The following is a 16,456-nucleotide window of genomic DNA, read 5'->3' on the forward strand; positions in this document are numbered from 1 at the left end:
TCCTTCCCTGGGTCCCACTTCCGCCACGCAGCGCTCGGGCCGTCTCCCGTGGGCCCGTCCCACGTTTTCCCCACGAGCGCTTCCTCAGCGTCTCCCACTACGCCTGTACAAGGCGCCACCGCCCCCCTCCGCCGGCAGCTCCGCGCGCCGGCCGCGCCCCTCCCTCGGCCTCCCCTCCCCCTCCCGGCTCCGTGCCGCCGGTTCCCCCCGCGCCCGCCGGGCCGTCACGTGGCCGCGCCCCGCCCCCGTCACGTGGCCACGCCCCGCCCCGCCCCCGCGCCGGCGCGCTCCGACGTGCCCTGGAACTCTGTCTCACCGGGAGGGCAGCCTGCGGGGACGCGCCGGCCGCGGCCGCCGCCGAGTGAGCGCCCTTCGGGCTCGCCTGGGCGCCCCGCCGCCGCCGCCGCCGTCGCCGCCGCCGCCGAGCTGGGCCAGGAGGGAGCCGCCCCCCGCGGGGCCGCCGGGCCCTCGGTGAGGGGGGGCGGGCCGCGGGCGGGCAGGTCGGGGCGGCGCTGCACAAAGGCGCCCGGGGCCGGGGCTGCGGGGCTGGGGGAGGCGTGTGCGGGCGCGCGGCGGCGCTGGGGTGCGAGAGGTGCGGTCGTGGGCGCGGCCGGCGGAGTCGGGGCGCGGGGCCGGCGCGGGGCCGGGGGCCGCTGCCGGTCGGTCGGCCGACTGGGGCGACGGGGTTTAAATGGCTGGAAGTTGCGGCTCCTCTGCCCCCCGGGTGTCCTGACTTCCTGTGAGAGGGCAGTGCCCGCCGCCCCGCCCCGCCCCCAGGAAAGAGGGTGTTGGGGTGTGTGTGTGTGTGTGTGTGTGTGTGTGCGCGCGTGTGCGTGTGTAAAAGGCCGGCGGTGCCGCCCTCCTTCCTGGCCTCCCGCCGCCGCCGTGCCCGCTTCGCCAGCGCTGCCGGGGCTGCAACCTCCCTCCCCCAGGGCCTCCCCTCGAGGGCTGTTGACCTCAGCACTGGGCACGCGGGGCCTTGCAGCCCTCAGAGGTGCCCCGCCCCTGCTCGATGGGCTCTTGCTCCTTTCCAGCCCTTCTGCGAGGAATCTCCTCCGGGTCCTTGAGTTTAAAGAATGCTGTGCACTGTCCTCGGGGGTGGTGGGTTGTCTTATAAGCATGACTGTCTTTGACGTGTTGCGGCTGAAGGTACCGAAGACCCTTTGAGACGAAAAGGCCACAGGGTCATCAGCCCTGAGAAGGGCACGGCCTCCTGGCGTTCTTGAGGCGTGTGGTGTTTTCTTTCTGACTGCAGCCGCAGTTTTCAATGCACTTGCGAAGGCGAAAACAAAAATGTTCAGAGCGTGGCTTTATGAAAGTTCTGATGTCTTTCCAAGTAGAGTGTGTGTGGTGGGTAGAGCCAGTTAACACTCGTGCTGCCTTATGGTTAATCATGACGCGATGAGGTAGACTTTATTGAGCAGTTACGCACATGCTCCTAAGGGGAGGTGACGTAGAGAGGAACGAGCTTTGAATGAGGAGTCGCTCGGGTTCAGATTCCGCCCCCCGCGTCTGAAGGCGAGACCTTCAAAGACTCTTGAATGTTACAGTGAAAGGTGGTTAAAACAAGTGTCCAGTTCCTAGCCCCGCCTCTTTCCCACTTAAACACTGGGAAACGGAGGCCTGGAGGTGTATGTTGGTCCATATCCAGTGTTCTTTCCTGATCCGCAGGAGGGTGCGTTACAGGATGGGGCATCTTTGTCTGTCTTTTGGTCCCAGTAGACAGTCTGGCTGCTGGCTCCAGTATTTTCTCTTTATCTCTGTTTTAAAAATGCCTTGCAAATGTTTCACAGCAGGGATTTGGGAGCCCAGAGTAGTGAGCCGGGCTCTGAAGACTTGACCCTGAGTGGGGCACCCCGAAGAGCCAGAGAAGCTGGGCATGTAGGTGTGACCCGTGGTTGCAGGTAGTAGCTCTGCTGCTCTGGGGGGGCTCTCTGGGAAAAATGAGTTAAATACAGACTAATGTACCAGATTACGTGCGCATGCCGCAGTACTGGCTGCTAGGTTTCTATTTATACTTGATGAACGACAGACGTTGGAGAAGATTGCTAACTCATTGATTCTTTTTAAAAAATTAATTTATTTTTGGCTGCGTTGGGTCTTCATTGCTGCGCGCGGGCTTTCTCTAGTTGCGGCGAGCGGGGGCTACTCTTCGTTGCGGTGCGTGGGCTTCTCGTTACAGTGGCTTCTCTTGTGGCGGAGCACGGGCTCTAGGCACGCGGGTTTCAGTAGTTGCAGCACGCGGGCTCAGTAGTTGTGGCTCGCGGGCTCTGGAGTGCAGGCTCAGTAGTTGTGGCGCACGGGCTTAGTTGCTCTGCGGCATGTGGGATCTTCCCGGACCAGGGCTCGAACCCGTGTCCCCTGCATTGGCAAGCGTATTCTTAACCCCTGCACCACCAGGGAAGTCCTTCATTGACTCTTAATATGATGCCCTCTGTAGAATAGTTGTCCATATATAGTCAATATTTTACATACCTTTAGATTTTTCAAATTACTGCACTAGTTGTGAGGCACAAGTGAAAATATGTAAATACTGCAGAAAAACAGCGTGTTATTTGTAGTCAGTCATCTGGCTTTTCTTTCATTAATTAGAAAGTATCTGCTGAGTGGTTTTTTTAATAAGTTGACAGAAAATGGGTTTTACGAATGTAAGTTCTTTAAGTAATGCAGTTGACATTTCTGAGCACAAAAGGGTAATAAACAGTTTAAATTAATTCAAACAGTGAATGTGGTGATGTGTAAAATTACTAAGTGGTAGTACTGGTTTTTGCTTATCTGAGAAAATTGGTACTAGGAAAAAGCAGCTAAAGGTAAACCTGCCTAAAATGGGCAGAACAGTTTTATAATAGTGGGAGAGAAAAGTGAAATTAAACGTTTATCTTATCTTATATTTAACAATTTTAGTCGTAATTGCAAATACGCACTGCTTTGTAGAATGAATCAGATGTGAAAAGGCAGGATGGTACCACATAGCATCATTGTGCTTCAAATCATGCTTTTCAAATCATTCTCTTTTGAGGAACCCACTGGGCCACTGTCTCTGTGTTTTCTTTCCTTCAGCTGTTAACTGTTCTAATCGTGCCACACCCTCATCTGTGGATGGCTTTGCAGTGATTCAGCCATTTTCTTATTATATTGACTTAGTATTTTGCAGTTTCATTTTGCAGTTGAGCAGCTTTTCATTTGAACTGAACTGCCAGACACTGATGTCTGTGAGCACCCTTCCCCTGTTGATAAGCTGTTCCTTCTCAGATTTCTTTGTGCATGGGAATCACCTGAACTTCTAACAAGCCCCCGATGATACCGATGCTGCCGGGACTTCAGACTGCTCCTGTCCAATAGAAATGTAATGCCAGTCACCTGTGTAATTCTCAGGTTTTTAGTACTCACATGATAGGTAAAGTTAAAAAGAAACCATGAAATAAATTTTATCATCATTTTTGTCTACATGGCATCTTCAAAACCCCATATGTATTTGACACTTCCACACATCTCAGTTTAGATTAGCCGTACTTCACATGCTCAGGAACCACGTTTGCCTGCTGTGTTGAGCAGCATGGTTCTGGAGTCTAGAATCCAGATCAGTACTGTTCTCAGTGTGTGTTCACATTGGCCCTATCAGGAGCCCTTGGGAACGTGTTAGAAATGGACATTTTAGGGCCCCCACAAACCTACTCTCCTTAGAATATCTGGAGTCTCAGTAACTTGCAGCATATGACTACGAAATGTATATGTGATGTTTTGGATGGGATCCCAGAACAGAAGAAGTTCATTGGGGAAAGACTAAGGAATATGGACATTATTAGGTATCAGTATTTGTTCACTGAATATGACGAATGTACCATACTAAGGTAAGATGTTTGTAGTAGGGGAAACTGTGGACAGTGTATATGGGAACTCTACTATCTTTGCAGTAATTCTGTAAATCTAAAGCTCATCTAAAAGAATGTTTTTTTGTTTTTTTTTTAAAAGAAGCTCTCCAGGTGATGCCGTCTTTCACTAAAAGTGAGAAGCAGTGATCTAGATCGCTAATGTGACCTGCGCTATAGCAGCTTGGGTGGGCAGGATGGAGGCTACTGTTAGGTCTCATAGGGTAATAATGGTATTTTTTGGGGGGGGGGCACGCCTCATGGCTTCGGGGATCCTAGTTCCCTGATCAGGGATCGAACCTAGGCCCCCTGCAGTGGAAGCTCAGAGTCCTAACCACCGGACCTCCAGGGAATTCCCAATAATAGTATTTTTGTAATAAGAGCTAAAACTTATAAAACACTTAGCATGTGCTAGGGATTATGCCAAGTCCTTTACACATATTTACTCATTTAACTCTCCCAATATGTGATATGTACCATTAGTTAGCTCCTTTTCACAAATGGGAAAAATACTGAGGCTCAGAGAGGTTAGGTGACTTGTCTTAGGTAGCAAGAGGCAGAAACAGGGACGTTTGAGGAGGGACTAATTTAAGAGCAATCAGTTCATTTGTGAGTGTTTTCCTTCTCTACAAGTTTTGCTGCTTTGAATAAGCACTGATTGATGTGCGTGTTCTGTATCATGCCTCGTAGTTTACAAAGTACTTTTTTGTCTTTCCATTTTCACAAGGATCTTTTGAGGTTTGTGGTGTTTCTTTTGTATTACAGATAGTTGAGGTGCTGAGGGCCTGAGAGCTAATACATGGCAAATCCTGATTTAAATTTCAGTCCTCCCACCCTGAGTTCTCTGTTCCTTTACCACAGGAGAATTCAGAATACATTTACCAGTTAGAGTGATATCTTTAAAGTTAGTTGAAAATTACCTGTATTTTGCTGTATATTACTGGTTTGTTTTAAAAAAATCAGTTTTGAGTTAAAATATACATACAATAAAATAAAACACTCAACGATAAAATGGGGTGAACTGCAGATACATACAAAGACATGAATGAATCTCAGAAGCATTGTTCTAGGTGAAACAAGCCAGACATGAAAGGCTACATACTACATGTATATACGCTTTTGTCTCCATTTGGCTTCCTTGAGTAAACTGTGATTAATGTGAAGCTTTTTATCACACTTTATAATTTACTAAGTACTTTTTCATGTTTTCTCTACCCATTTTCACAGGGATCTTCTGAAGTTTGTATTGTTTCCTGTTTTACAGACGAGTGTATCACAGTTAGTTTAGGCATTCACCAGTTGATAGGCCTCTGGGTCATTTCCAGTTTCTGGCTGTTATGAATAAAGCTGTTATGGATGTTCATGTAAGGCCTTTTCAGGGATTTATGGTTTCATTTTTCTTGGGTAAATACCTAGAAGAGGAATTGCGAGATCGTATGTTAAACTTTATAAGAAACTGCCCCAATGCTTTCCAGAGTAGCTGTACCACTCTGCATTACCACCAGCAGTGAATGAGAATTCCTGTTGCTGGTATCCTTACCCTACAAAATATCCTTTATATGTATGTAAAGCCATTCTAAATATATATAAAGTTGCTCTGGGGCATGTGGGATCTTCCCCGACCAGGGCTCGAACTCGTGTCCCCTGTATAAAGCCATTGCATTATAAGGGTTTTGTCTTAACAGCTTTATTGAGGTATAATTGCTGTAAAATAAACTGGACATATTTTAAGTGTGTAGTTTGATGAGTTTGGACATATGAATCATCACCGTTATCAGGATAGCAAGCATATCCTTCACCCACCTCCCCATTTCCTTGAGCCCAAAGGTAATTTGTTGCCCTTGTTCCCTGGTAACTATTGATCTGCTTTCTGGCACTATGTATTACTTTGCATTTTCTAGGATTTTATGTAGATGGAATCGTACAGTATGCACTCTTTCTTGTCTGGATTTTTTTCACTCAGCAAATTTTTTTTTTTTAACATCCTTATTGGAGTATAATTGCTTTACAATGGTGTGTTAGCTTATAACAAAGTGAATCAGCTATACATCTATCCCCATATCTCCTCCCTCTTGCGTCTCCCTTCCACCCTGCCTATCGCACCCCTCTAGGTGGTCACAGAGCACTGAGCTGATCTCCCTGTGCTATGCGGCTGCCTCCCACTAGCTATCTGTTTTACATTTGGTAGTGTATATATGTCCATGCCACTCTCTCACTTCGTCCCAGCTCACCCTTCCCCCTCCCCATGTCAAGTCCATCTTCTACATCTGCGTCTCTATTCCTGTCCTGCCCCTAGGTTCTTCATAACCATTTTTTTTAAAATTCCATATAGATGTGTTAGCATACGGTATTTGTTTTTCTCTTTCTGACTTACTTCCACTCAGCAAAATTATTTTGAGATTCATCCAGTTTGTTGTGTGTATCAGTAGTTTGTTCCTTTTATTGCTGAGTGGTATTCTATTGTGTGGATATTACACAATTAGTTTATCCGGTCGCCTGTTGGCGGACGTTGGGTTGTTTCCAATTAGGGACTATTACAGATAAAGCCACTGTGAACATTCACATACAGGTCTTTGTGCGGGCATGTGTCTTCATTTTCTTCGGTGACTACCTAGGAGTAGAATCCCTGGGTCATATGGTAGATGTATATTTCAAGCTTTTAAGACTCTCTCCAACTTTTCCCAAAGTGGTTGTACCATTTTACATCCCCACCAGCAGTATTTGAGAGTTCTGGTTGCTCCACATTCTCAGAAATACTGGTATCGTCAGTCTTTTAATTTTAGTCATTCTAGTAGACGTGTGATGTTATTTCTTTGTGTTTTTAATTTGCATTTCCCTAACGACTAAAGATGTTGAGCATCTTTTCATGGGCTTATTTACCATCTATAGATCTTCCTTGGATATGAACGCTTGTCTGTTCCTATCTTTTGCCCTTTTTTAATTGGGTCATATTTCTTCTTAATGGCTTGTACAGTTATTATATATTCTAGATATGAGTTCTTTGTTGGAGATAAGTTTGTGTCTGAGACATTTGTGTCTATTTTCATGAGGGATATTGGTCTGTAGTTTTTCTTTTTTATAACGTCTTTGTCTGGTTTTGGTATGAGGAGAATGCTGACTTCATAGAATGAGTTGGGATGTTTTTCCTCTGTTTCGATTTTCTTTAAGAGGTTTGTGTAGAATTGGTATTACCTTCCTTACATTTTGTAAAATTCACCAGTGGAGCCATCTTGGCCAGGAGTTTTCTTTGTGGGAAGATTTTTAAAGACGGATTCAATTTATTTAATAAATATAGGACTATTTAGGTTATCTGTTTCTTCTTAAGCTTTGGTAATTTGCCAAAGGAGTTTATCTGGTTCACTGAGTTGTTGAAGTTATCAGCATAAAGCTGTTCATAATATTCTCTTAACTTCCTTTCAGTGTCTTTAGGATATGTGGTTATATCTCCTGTCTCATTCCCGATACTGGTAATTTGTGTTTCTTCTCTTCAGTTCCTGATCAGTTTGGTGAGAGGATTGTCAGTGTTACTGATCCTCTTGAAGAACTACCTTCTGGTTTCATTGATTCCCTCTAACATTTTTCTATCTTTTACAGCTTTCTGCTCTGACCTTTATCATGTCCTTTCTTCTGCTTGCTTTGGGTTTAATTTGCTCTTTATCTAGTTTCTTAGAGTGCAAGTTTACATCACTGATTTGAGACCTTTTTCTTTTCTAGTTATGGGCATTTAGTATATAAATTTTCTCTAAGCACTACTATAGCTGCATCCCACAAATTTTGAGCTGTCTCCTTTTCGTTTTCATCCGGTTCAAATTTCCTGTTTGATTTCTTCTTTGACCTCTGAGGTATTTAGAAGTATGTTGTTTAAATTCTAACAGCAAATTTGTGGGTTTTAATATATCTTTTTATTAATTTATAATGTAATTCAATTGTCAGAGAACATTCTTCATATTATTTCAGTCTTTTTAGATTTATTGAGATTTGTTTCATGGTCCAGAATATAATCAACAAAAAATGTATGCTTAGGGACTTCCCTGGTGGTCCAGTGGTTAAGACTCCATGCTCCCAATGCAGGGGGCACGGGTTCGATCCCTGGTCCGGGAATTGAAGATCCCACATGCCACACAGCGTGGCCAAAAATAAAGGAAAAAAAAAAGTGAGAGAAAGAAAATGTATGTTTATAAGAAACTGAACTGCCTGCCTATACCATTTAGCGTTCCCACTAGCACTGAATGTGTGTCCAGTTGTTGGTATCCTGGTCAGCACTTGACATTGTCTTTGTTTTTTAAAAATAACTTTATTATAGTTGGTGGATAGTGATATCTTGTTTTGGTTTTAGTTTGCATTATAGGATATTTAATGGTTTGTAAAATAATTTAAATGGAATAAAGATGAATAATCATGGAATTTTGTGGGGTTTTTTTTTTCCCCAGTAGAGGACAGAAACCTCTAGGGGATTGGTAGCAGTAGTAGTTCATCATTGTCTGTGTGCTACAGAAGTGCTACTTTTCAGTTTTCTAAAAGGTTGAATGTTTATTTGCCTTATAGTATTTACTTTGAAAGAGAATCTGTAAAAGCTATGTGAGGATTTTAGTGATTTTTATGGTTTTGGAATAGACAGGTATAAGGTGATTTAAACTGCATTCTCCATTTTACATTTCTACCAGCAATGCATAAGAATTCCAGTTTCTCCACATTCTCACCAACACTTGTTATTTCTGTTGTTATTTTTACAGTAGCCACCCTAATGGGTATGGAGTGGTGTATCACTGTGTTTTTTTGTTTTGTTTTTATACATTTATTTTATTTTTGGCTGCTTTGGGTCTTCGTTGCTGTGTGTGGGCTTTCTCTAGTTGCGGCGAGCGGGGGCTACTCTTCGTTGCGGTGCGTGGGCTTCTCATTGCAGTGGCTTCTCTTGTTGTGGAGCACGGGCTCTAGGTGTGCAGGCTTCAGTAGTGGCACGTGGGCTCAGTAGTTGTGGCTCGCGGGCTCTAGAGCACAGGCTCAGTAGTTGTGGTGCATGGACTTAGTTGCTCCGAGGCATGTGGGATCTTCCTGGACCAGGGCTGGAGCCTGTGTCCCCTGCATTGGCATGCGGATACTTTATTTATTTATTTATTTATTTATTTATGGCTGTGTTGGGTCTTCTTTGTGGTGCATGGGCTTCTCATTGCAGTGGCTTCTCTTGTTGTGGAGCACAGGCTCTAGGCGCGCGGGCTCAGTAGTCGTGGCACGCGGGCTCAGTAGTTGTGGCTCGTGGGCTCTAGAGCACAGGCTCAGTGGTTGTGGCACACGGGCTTAGTTGCTCCGCAGCATGTGGGATCTTCCCCGGACTAGGGCTCGAACCCGTGTCCCCTGCATTGGCAGGTGGATTCTTAACCCCTGGGCCACCAGTGAAGTCCCTGGCAGGCGGATTCTTAACCATTGCGCCACCAAGGAAGGCCCTATCATTGTGGTTTTGATTTGCATTTGATTTGCTTATTGGCCATTTGTGTATCTTCCTTGGAAAAACGTCTATTCAAGTCCTTTGCCTACCTGACTGTCCTTATCACAATTTAATTTGAAGTAGATTGGCATAATTTAAGCATTATAATGAGTACTTATTTCTTTTTTTAAGTAAGTTGCTGATGTCTGACTAGAACTTTGCAGTGACCAGACCATAATGATCACTGGACTTGTAGCTGTATTTGTCTTTGTTTTGTGGACTGTATCTTTTTTTAAAGCATGGGATTAGGTAAACATTTGAAAGTGGTTGAATGTAAATAGTCATCTCCGAGATTAAGACGGTAGCATGTATAGTTTCAGAGGAATATCTGAATGGGTTGGGCTGGTGGTTAATGCTTGGGTAGCCAGTGGAGTTGTGAAGTGAATGGAGTTTTTCTTCTAAAGTGAATTGTTAGAGGATTGGAAATCCTATTAAACTGCTTAAAGACCAAGATTATGATTTTCTCCTTAATACATAACAACTTGTATAATGATGTGGACTGAGACCCTGGGCATGGGGTTGTTACAACAGGTAGGGTGGGCGAGATGCCACAGAGGCAAGAGGAAAATTGTGTGAACTGTAAAAATCTTAATTTCTTTCTTCTGGGTTTTTTTTTTAACTGATTATTTTATTTTAGTTATTTATTTTTTTGGCCAGGCCACACGGCTTGCGGGATCTCAGTTCCCTGACCAGGGAGTGAACCCGGGCCACGGCAGTGAAAGCTGGCAATCCTAACCACTAGATCACCAGGGAACTCCCTTAGCTGATTATTTTAGGAAGTTCTTAGTGAGAAATTAAAATATGGGACTCAGGTGATGAGGATATAGGAGGAAGAATCCATTGACTAGAGTGCATGTAGCAGGAAGTAAAGAGCTGAAGAATGTAGAGGCTAAGTGAAGATCGTAGAAGGCTGGTTTTAGAGGTTGATGTGGAGCTATTGTTGGTATAGGTGGCTTTTGATGACACAGCATATGAAGGAAAGGGAGGTTTAACCTATTGGTTCAAGAAAAAGTTCTTTTTGTTCCTTAGACTTTTTACTGATTATGTGTTTTTTACCTTTAGGCTATCTTCTTGGTATCCTGCATCATCACATAGCACAGGGAGATCAGCTCGGTGCTTTATGACCGCCTGGAGGGGTGGGATAGGGAGGGTGGGAGGGAGGGAGACCGCAAGAGGGAAGAGATATGGGAACATATGTATATGTATAACTGATTCACTTTGTTATGAAGCAGAAACTAACACACCATTGTAAAGCAATTATACTCCAATAAAGATGTAAAAAAAAGAAAAAAGTCTTAGTGTGTGCAAGTGAATCCGAGGGGTTTAAAAGCCAGTTTAATAGTTTTTGGTCTGAAGGGCTTGATCAGGGCTGTTTTCCTAAAGTACTGAATTTGTGAAATTTTTTGGATACAGTACTCTCCTCACTTTCTACCCTATATCAGTTGGGTCAGTAGTTAGATTTCCATGTATAAGAAGAGATCATTTTAGAATGATTTTGAAGCTGTAACAACCAGTGATAATGGAGAACTCCTAATACCTCTTAAATACTTGTAATTTGTATTTTGATGAGAAAAGCAGTGTGTAAAAGTAAAGAACAAAAGAAATGTAATTTTGTTTAACTTATTTAAAGGTGGGACAGCATAATGTAAGATATGTTAATAGGAATATCAAATATGCATGATACCACTTTTAATTTGAGTTACTGTTTAAGAAGACAGTGTCTAATGATAGGAAGCATTTAAATCAAGTACGTAAAAACCAGGTGGGGAGAATGTGTCACTACAGGCTCCAGGCTCACCTTGTATATTTCCTGCCCCAGCCCTTGAATCAGTCATTTCTCCAAAGAGCCTCGGTTCCTTTATTTGGAGAATGGTATTAGAAACCAAATCTGGGTGCTAGGTGTGCTTGTTGCTGCCAAGGTGTCATTTTTACTGACAGCAAGGATCTGTGTATGGTGTACTAAGCAGTGTATAGACATATACCTGTAATACTTATTTATGTAATCATCTGTGTCTGTGGTAAGCTCAAAGTGAGTTCATATTTCTGTCTCCAAGTCTAATGTGTTACCCCAGGACCATTCTAGCCTTCTCCCTTGCATGTCTATAAATTCGTATTCCAACATTGGGAAACTTGGTGCCCACATCTGCATTCTGTGTACTTAATTATTCAAGTCCAGTGTGTGTACATGTATAGCAGTATCAGAATTTTTAATTCATACCCCATGGGGAATGTTTTTTATGTGTTAGAACACGGTGCTTATGTGCAGTTCCTTTATCTGTGTTCTTATAAACCTCACTTATTTCCAGAATGAGTGAGGTTAACCTCTCCCTCCATCCCCTCTCCATTCAGTGAGGTCGTTCCATGTATGTGTAATACCGTTAGACTATCTTGTCACATCTGCTTTCCATCCTGGGATTCCCCCGACCTCCTAAATGATTGTTTAGAATTTGCAAACATTGAACTTCATGCTTGTGTTGTAAAGATTAATGGGTTTTGACAAGGGCATAATGTCATGTGTCCACCACTACAGTATCATACAGAATAGTTCATTGACCTAAAAGAATCCCCTGTGCTTCATCTATGGAATCCCCCCCCCTTCGTCCTAACACCAGCAATCACTGTCTCTATGGTTGTGACTTTGCCAGAATGTCATATAATATAATCATTCCGTATGTGGCTTTTTCAGGCTATGTTTTTTTCTTTCACTTAGCAAAATATATCTAAGATTCATTTCTGTCTTTTCATAGCTCGATAGCTCTTTTCTTTTTATCACTGAATAGTATTGTAAGTCTGGCTGTCTCGCAGTTTATCCTTTCTCCTACTGAAGGACATCTTGGTTGCTTCCAGTTTTGTGCAGTTATAAAGCTTCTCTGAACATTTTCATGCAGGACTTTTTGTGGAAATAAGATTTCAACTCATTTGGCTAAATACCTAGGGATGTGATTGCTAGATTGTATGGTTAAGACAACATTTAGCTTTGTATCAATAGAAACTGTTAAACTGTCTTCCAAAGTGGCTGAACCATTTTGCATCCCCATCAGCAGTGAATGAAAGTTCCTGTTGCTGTATACTCTCATCAGCATTTGGTGGTGTCAGTTTTTTTGGATTTTAGGTGTTCTAATAGTTGTACAGTGGTATCTCGTTTTAATTTGCAATTCCCTAATGACAATGTTGAGCATTTTTTCATGTGCTCATTTGTCACCTGCATATATTCTTTCATGATGTCTCTTTTCAGATCATTTTCGATTAAAGAATTTGGTTCTGGGGCTTCCCTGGTGGCGCAGTGGTTGAGAGTCCGCCTGCCGATGCAGGGGACACGGGTTCGTGCCCCGGTCCGGGAAGATCCCACATGCCGCGGAGCGGCTGGGCCCGTGAGCCATGGCCGCTGAGCCTGCGCGTCTGGAGCCTGTACTCCGCCACAGGCGGAGTGGGAGAGGCCACAACAGTGAGAGGCTCGCGTACCGCAAAAAACCAAAAAAAAAAAAAAAAAAGAATTTGGTTCTTTTGCGTTTTAAGAGTTCTTTGTATATTTTGGATAAAAGTCTTTCATCAGATATGTATTTTACAAATATTTTCTTCTTGTCTGTGGTTTGTGTTTTCATTCTCCCAGCATTATCTTTCACAGAGCAGAAGTTTTTAATTTTAATAAAGTCCTATTTAATTTTTTCTTTCATGGATTATGCATTTAGTGGTATATCTAGAGACTAATTGTCAAACCCAAGGTTATATTTCTTCCTTTTTAAATTGGAATATTTTCTTCACTCTTGTAACAATCCAAGAAAAATTTCTTACGTCCACCTCATTTCTTTCTTTTTTTAAAAAATTAATTAATTAATTAATTAATTTTTGGCTATGTTGGGTCTTCGTTGCCACACGTGGGCTTTCTCTAGTTGGGGCGAGCGGGGGCTAGTCTTTGTTGCGGTGCGCGGGCTTCTCATTGCAGTGGCTTCTCTTGTTGCAAAGCATGGGCTCTAGAGCGCAGGTCAGTAGTTGTGGCACGTGGGTTCAGTAGTTGTGGCACGTGGGCTCAGTAGTTGTGGCTCACGGACTCTAGAGCACAGGCTCAGTAGTCGTGACTCACGGGCTTAGTTGCTCTGTGGCATGTGGCATCTTCCTGGACCAGGGATCAAACCTGTGTCCCCTGCATTAGCAGGCAGATTCTTAACCACTGCGCCACCAGGGAAGCCCGCAAATATCATTTTTATTAAAATCTGCTTGCTCTCCCAAGTACTTCTTTTGTTGTTTCCTCATTTTTGTTTCATATTTCAATCTGGGTGTGAATTTCCTTTACCAGTTTGTGCTTGGCTGAGTTTTCTACTGCTTTCCAGTTACCTGATTATTTCCTGTCTCCTTTCTGGTGTTCCTATTTTTGCTATTTCTTTATGACCAGAATAGTTTATAATAGCAATGAGTATATTTTGCTTCTGTTCTTTAGGCCTAAATATATATCTTATATTCTATATGTTTTTATTCTTAGAAAACAGGGATCATGCATTAAGAAAAAAACCTTAGGTGCCCTATCATGGCCTGTGATTTCTTGTTAAGTGTACAATCTACAAAATTATTTGGTGGAATAATTTCTTATTGTGGAACTTATGCTGGAGTTGTTTTTAACTTTTTTGTTGTGCTCATTAAGTTTAATTGATTTCTTTAGTAGAGGGCTGTTTAGGGAATGTTAATTTTAAACAAGTACTTTTAAAGCTACTGGAGGACTTAGTGTCAAGAATCGGTGCTTAAATTGTGGTATTTTTAAGTGGGTTAATATGTGTGTGAGGCTATATTAGCATTTTGTTGTTCATGGTGTTAGAATTGCTAAGTATGTTGTACATGTATGTGTCAGACTTAAATTGTAAGGTCATTAATTATGGATACAATTATCCCAGTCCTCTTAAGACTTTGTTTACTTGTTTACTTTTTGATGTACCTGGTAAGGATCTCACGCTGTGAGATGTAGTTGATTAAAGCAGATGTCTTGGGGGGGGAAGATAACATTTGCTGGCTGTGTAATTTGTGCTAGGAAAGAAAATGAGAAAAATTGGTAGACAGAAAGGAGGAGTCCATTAGATTTTAAAATAGCCTGGTAGAAATGAATCTGACTTTGGTGGGGGTGGGGAAGAAATAAAAGTTGTAAAACGTTCTGTGTCTCTGGGTGTGTCTGTTCTTGTTGAAGCTCGAGGAAGAGGACCACTGGTAAGAGGCTTTTCACGCCTCAAAGAAAAGCAGTGGTTGTTACCGAATAGTAGATGTGCAAAAACTCTGTCCTCGTGGTTGGGTGCTTAGTAGGTGTGTGTGTGATGAAAAAGGGTGGAGGAGTGTGGTGATAAGTGTAGAATATGTTTCAGTTGGAGGAGTGTTGTGCTCAGAGGGCGTCGTAGTTGAACAAGATTCTAATCGAAATACTTGAGAGGTTAAGATAGCAGGATAAACAGTGCCCAACCTAATCTAAAGAGAAGAATACACAGCGTGGGGGGGGATAAATTAGAAGTTTGGGGTTAACATACACAGGCTAGTCTGTATAAAATAGAAAATCAAGGGACTTCTTTGGTGGCGCACTGGTTAGGAATCCGCCTGCCAATGCAGGGGACACGGGTTCAAGCCCTGGTCTGGAAAGATCCCACATGCCGTGGAGCAACTAAGCTTGTGTGCCACAACTACTGAGCCCGCGAGCCACAATTGCTGAGCCCGCGTGCCACAACTACTGAGCCCGTGGGCCTAGAGCCCGTGCTCCGCAGCAAGAGAAGCCACCACAGTGAGAAGCCTGCACACTGCAACAAAGAGTAGCACCCACTCACCGCAACTAGAGAAAGCCCGTGCACAGCAATGGAAGACCCAACACAGCCAAAAAATAAATAAACAAAATAAAATAAAAATTAAAAATAAAAGAGATGATCACTCTTAATTAAAAAAAAGATAATCAAGAAGGATCTATTGTATAGTACAGGGAACTATACTCAATATTATGTAATAACCTACAAGGGAAAAGAATCTGAAAGAGAATATATATAACTGAAGTGCTGTGCTGTATACCTGAAACTTACATGATATTGTAAAACAAGTATACTTCAAAAAAAAACTTAAAAAAAATCCACAGTTTGGGGAATAGACGAAGAAACAAACCAAAATTAAAACCACAAACATTTGTTTTAATGCAGCTTATGTTTTTAAATAAAAATAGGCAGCAGATGTTATTCATATATATGCAGATAAATTTCCCTTAGATCCAAGTTTTTAGAGCTACCCCACAATTATTTTAATTTTATTTGAATCTGTAGTTTATAATAGGGCTTTTCTCTTCATATTTATTTTATCTAACTTTTCCTAGACCTTGGATTGTGATACATAATTCCTGCTACGTGACTTTCTAGAAGTTTATTATTTCAGTTGTCTCGGGCTTCCCAGTTCGTTTCCCACCCCCATCCCCGTATTAACTAGAAACCTGTTCTCAGGTCCTGTTACCCCTGTGCTCACTCTTGCTCATGTCATCTGCCTTGTATCAACTACCTGTTCTATCTGGATGTCTTTTGACTGCTTCTCCTCTTTCTTGTCCTCCCACTTCTTATTTGCTTTACAGTACTGAGAACTTTAGTTTGGGTGTCCCATGTTGAGCGTGGTGAAACTGACTTCCCGTTTTCCCTGGTTCCTCTTCCTCCATACCTCTGCGGTCGGTGGGGAAGGTGTGGTCGTAAAGCCTGGCAGTGAGAGGCCCGGGCGTGGACGCCGCTAACCTGTGCTGCACTCCACCCCACGGCCCCTCCCGTGCTACCAGGAAACCATGCAGTTTACTCCTTACTCTTCATACTTTCCTTTGCTCCATGCCCGCGGATCAGTGTCTGAGCAGTTCTGGTACACCTGAGCTCCTGTAGCCTTCTGTGTGTTCCCTGACTTGTTTCAGTATCTTCAGAGATGTTTCGTAAGTTATTTCATTACTTCCTGGAAAGTAAAAGAAAAAAAACATCGCCTGAGGATAAGTATTTCAATGTGGAGTTTTGAAAAGTTGTAGTGAAAACCTTTTATGTAGGTAAAAGGATTAAGGTTCATAGTGACTAATGCCCTGGTAATGCGTGAAAATAAAGGCTGATTGCTTTGAAGCTTAGAATTTCTATTT

At 43.0% G+C, this 16,456-nt stretch overlaps 1 protein-coding gene across 6 annotated transcripts in view; it reads left to right on the forward strand.

Annotated features, from left to right (window-relative positions):
* Positions 1-332: 332 nt before the first annotated feature.
* The window catches only part of ARHGAP12 (Rho GTPase activating protein 12), a 111,544-nt gene continuing 95,420 nt past the window's right edge, over positions 333-16,456 (forward strand). For all 6 annotated transcript variants that reach the window (XM_079914608.1, XM_079914603.1, XM_079914604.1 and 3 more), the window contains exon 1: positions 333-471. The gene's annotated coding sequence lies outside the window, so the exon portion shown is untranslated. The remainder of the gene's footprint in view (positions 472-16,456) is intronic.

The sequence above is a fragment of the Stenella coeruleoalba genome, assembly GCF_951394435.1.
Source record: "Stenella coeruleoalba genome assembly, chromosome: 2".
Classification (NCBI taxonomy): Eukaryota; Metazoa; Chordata; class Mammalia; order Artiodactyla; family Delphinidae; genus Stenella; species Stenella coeruleoalba.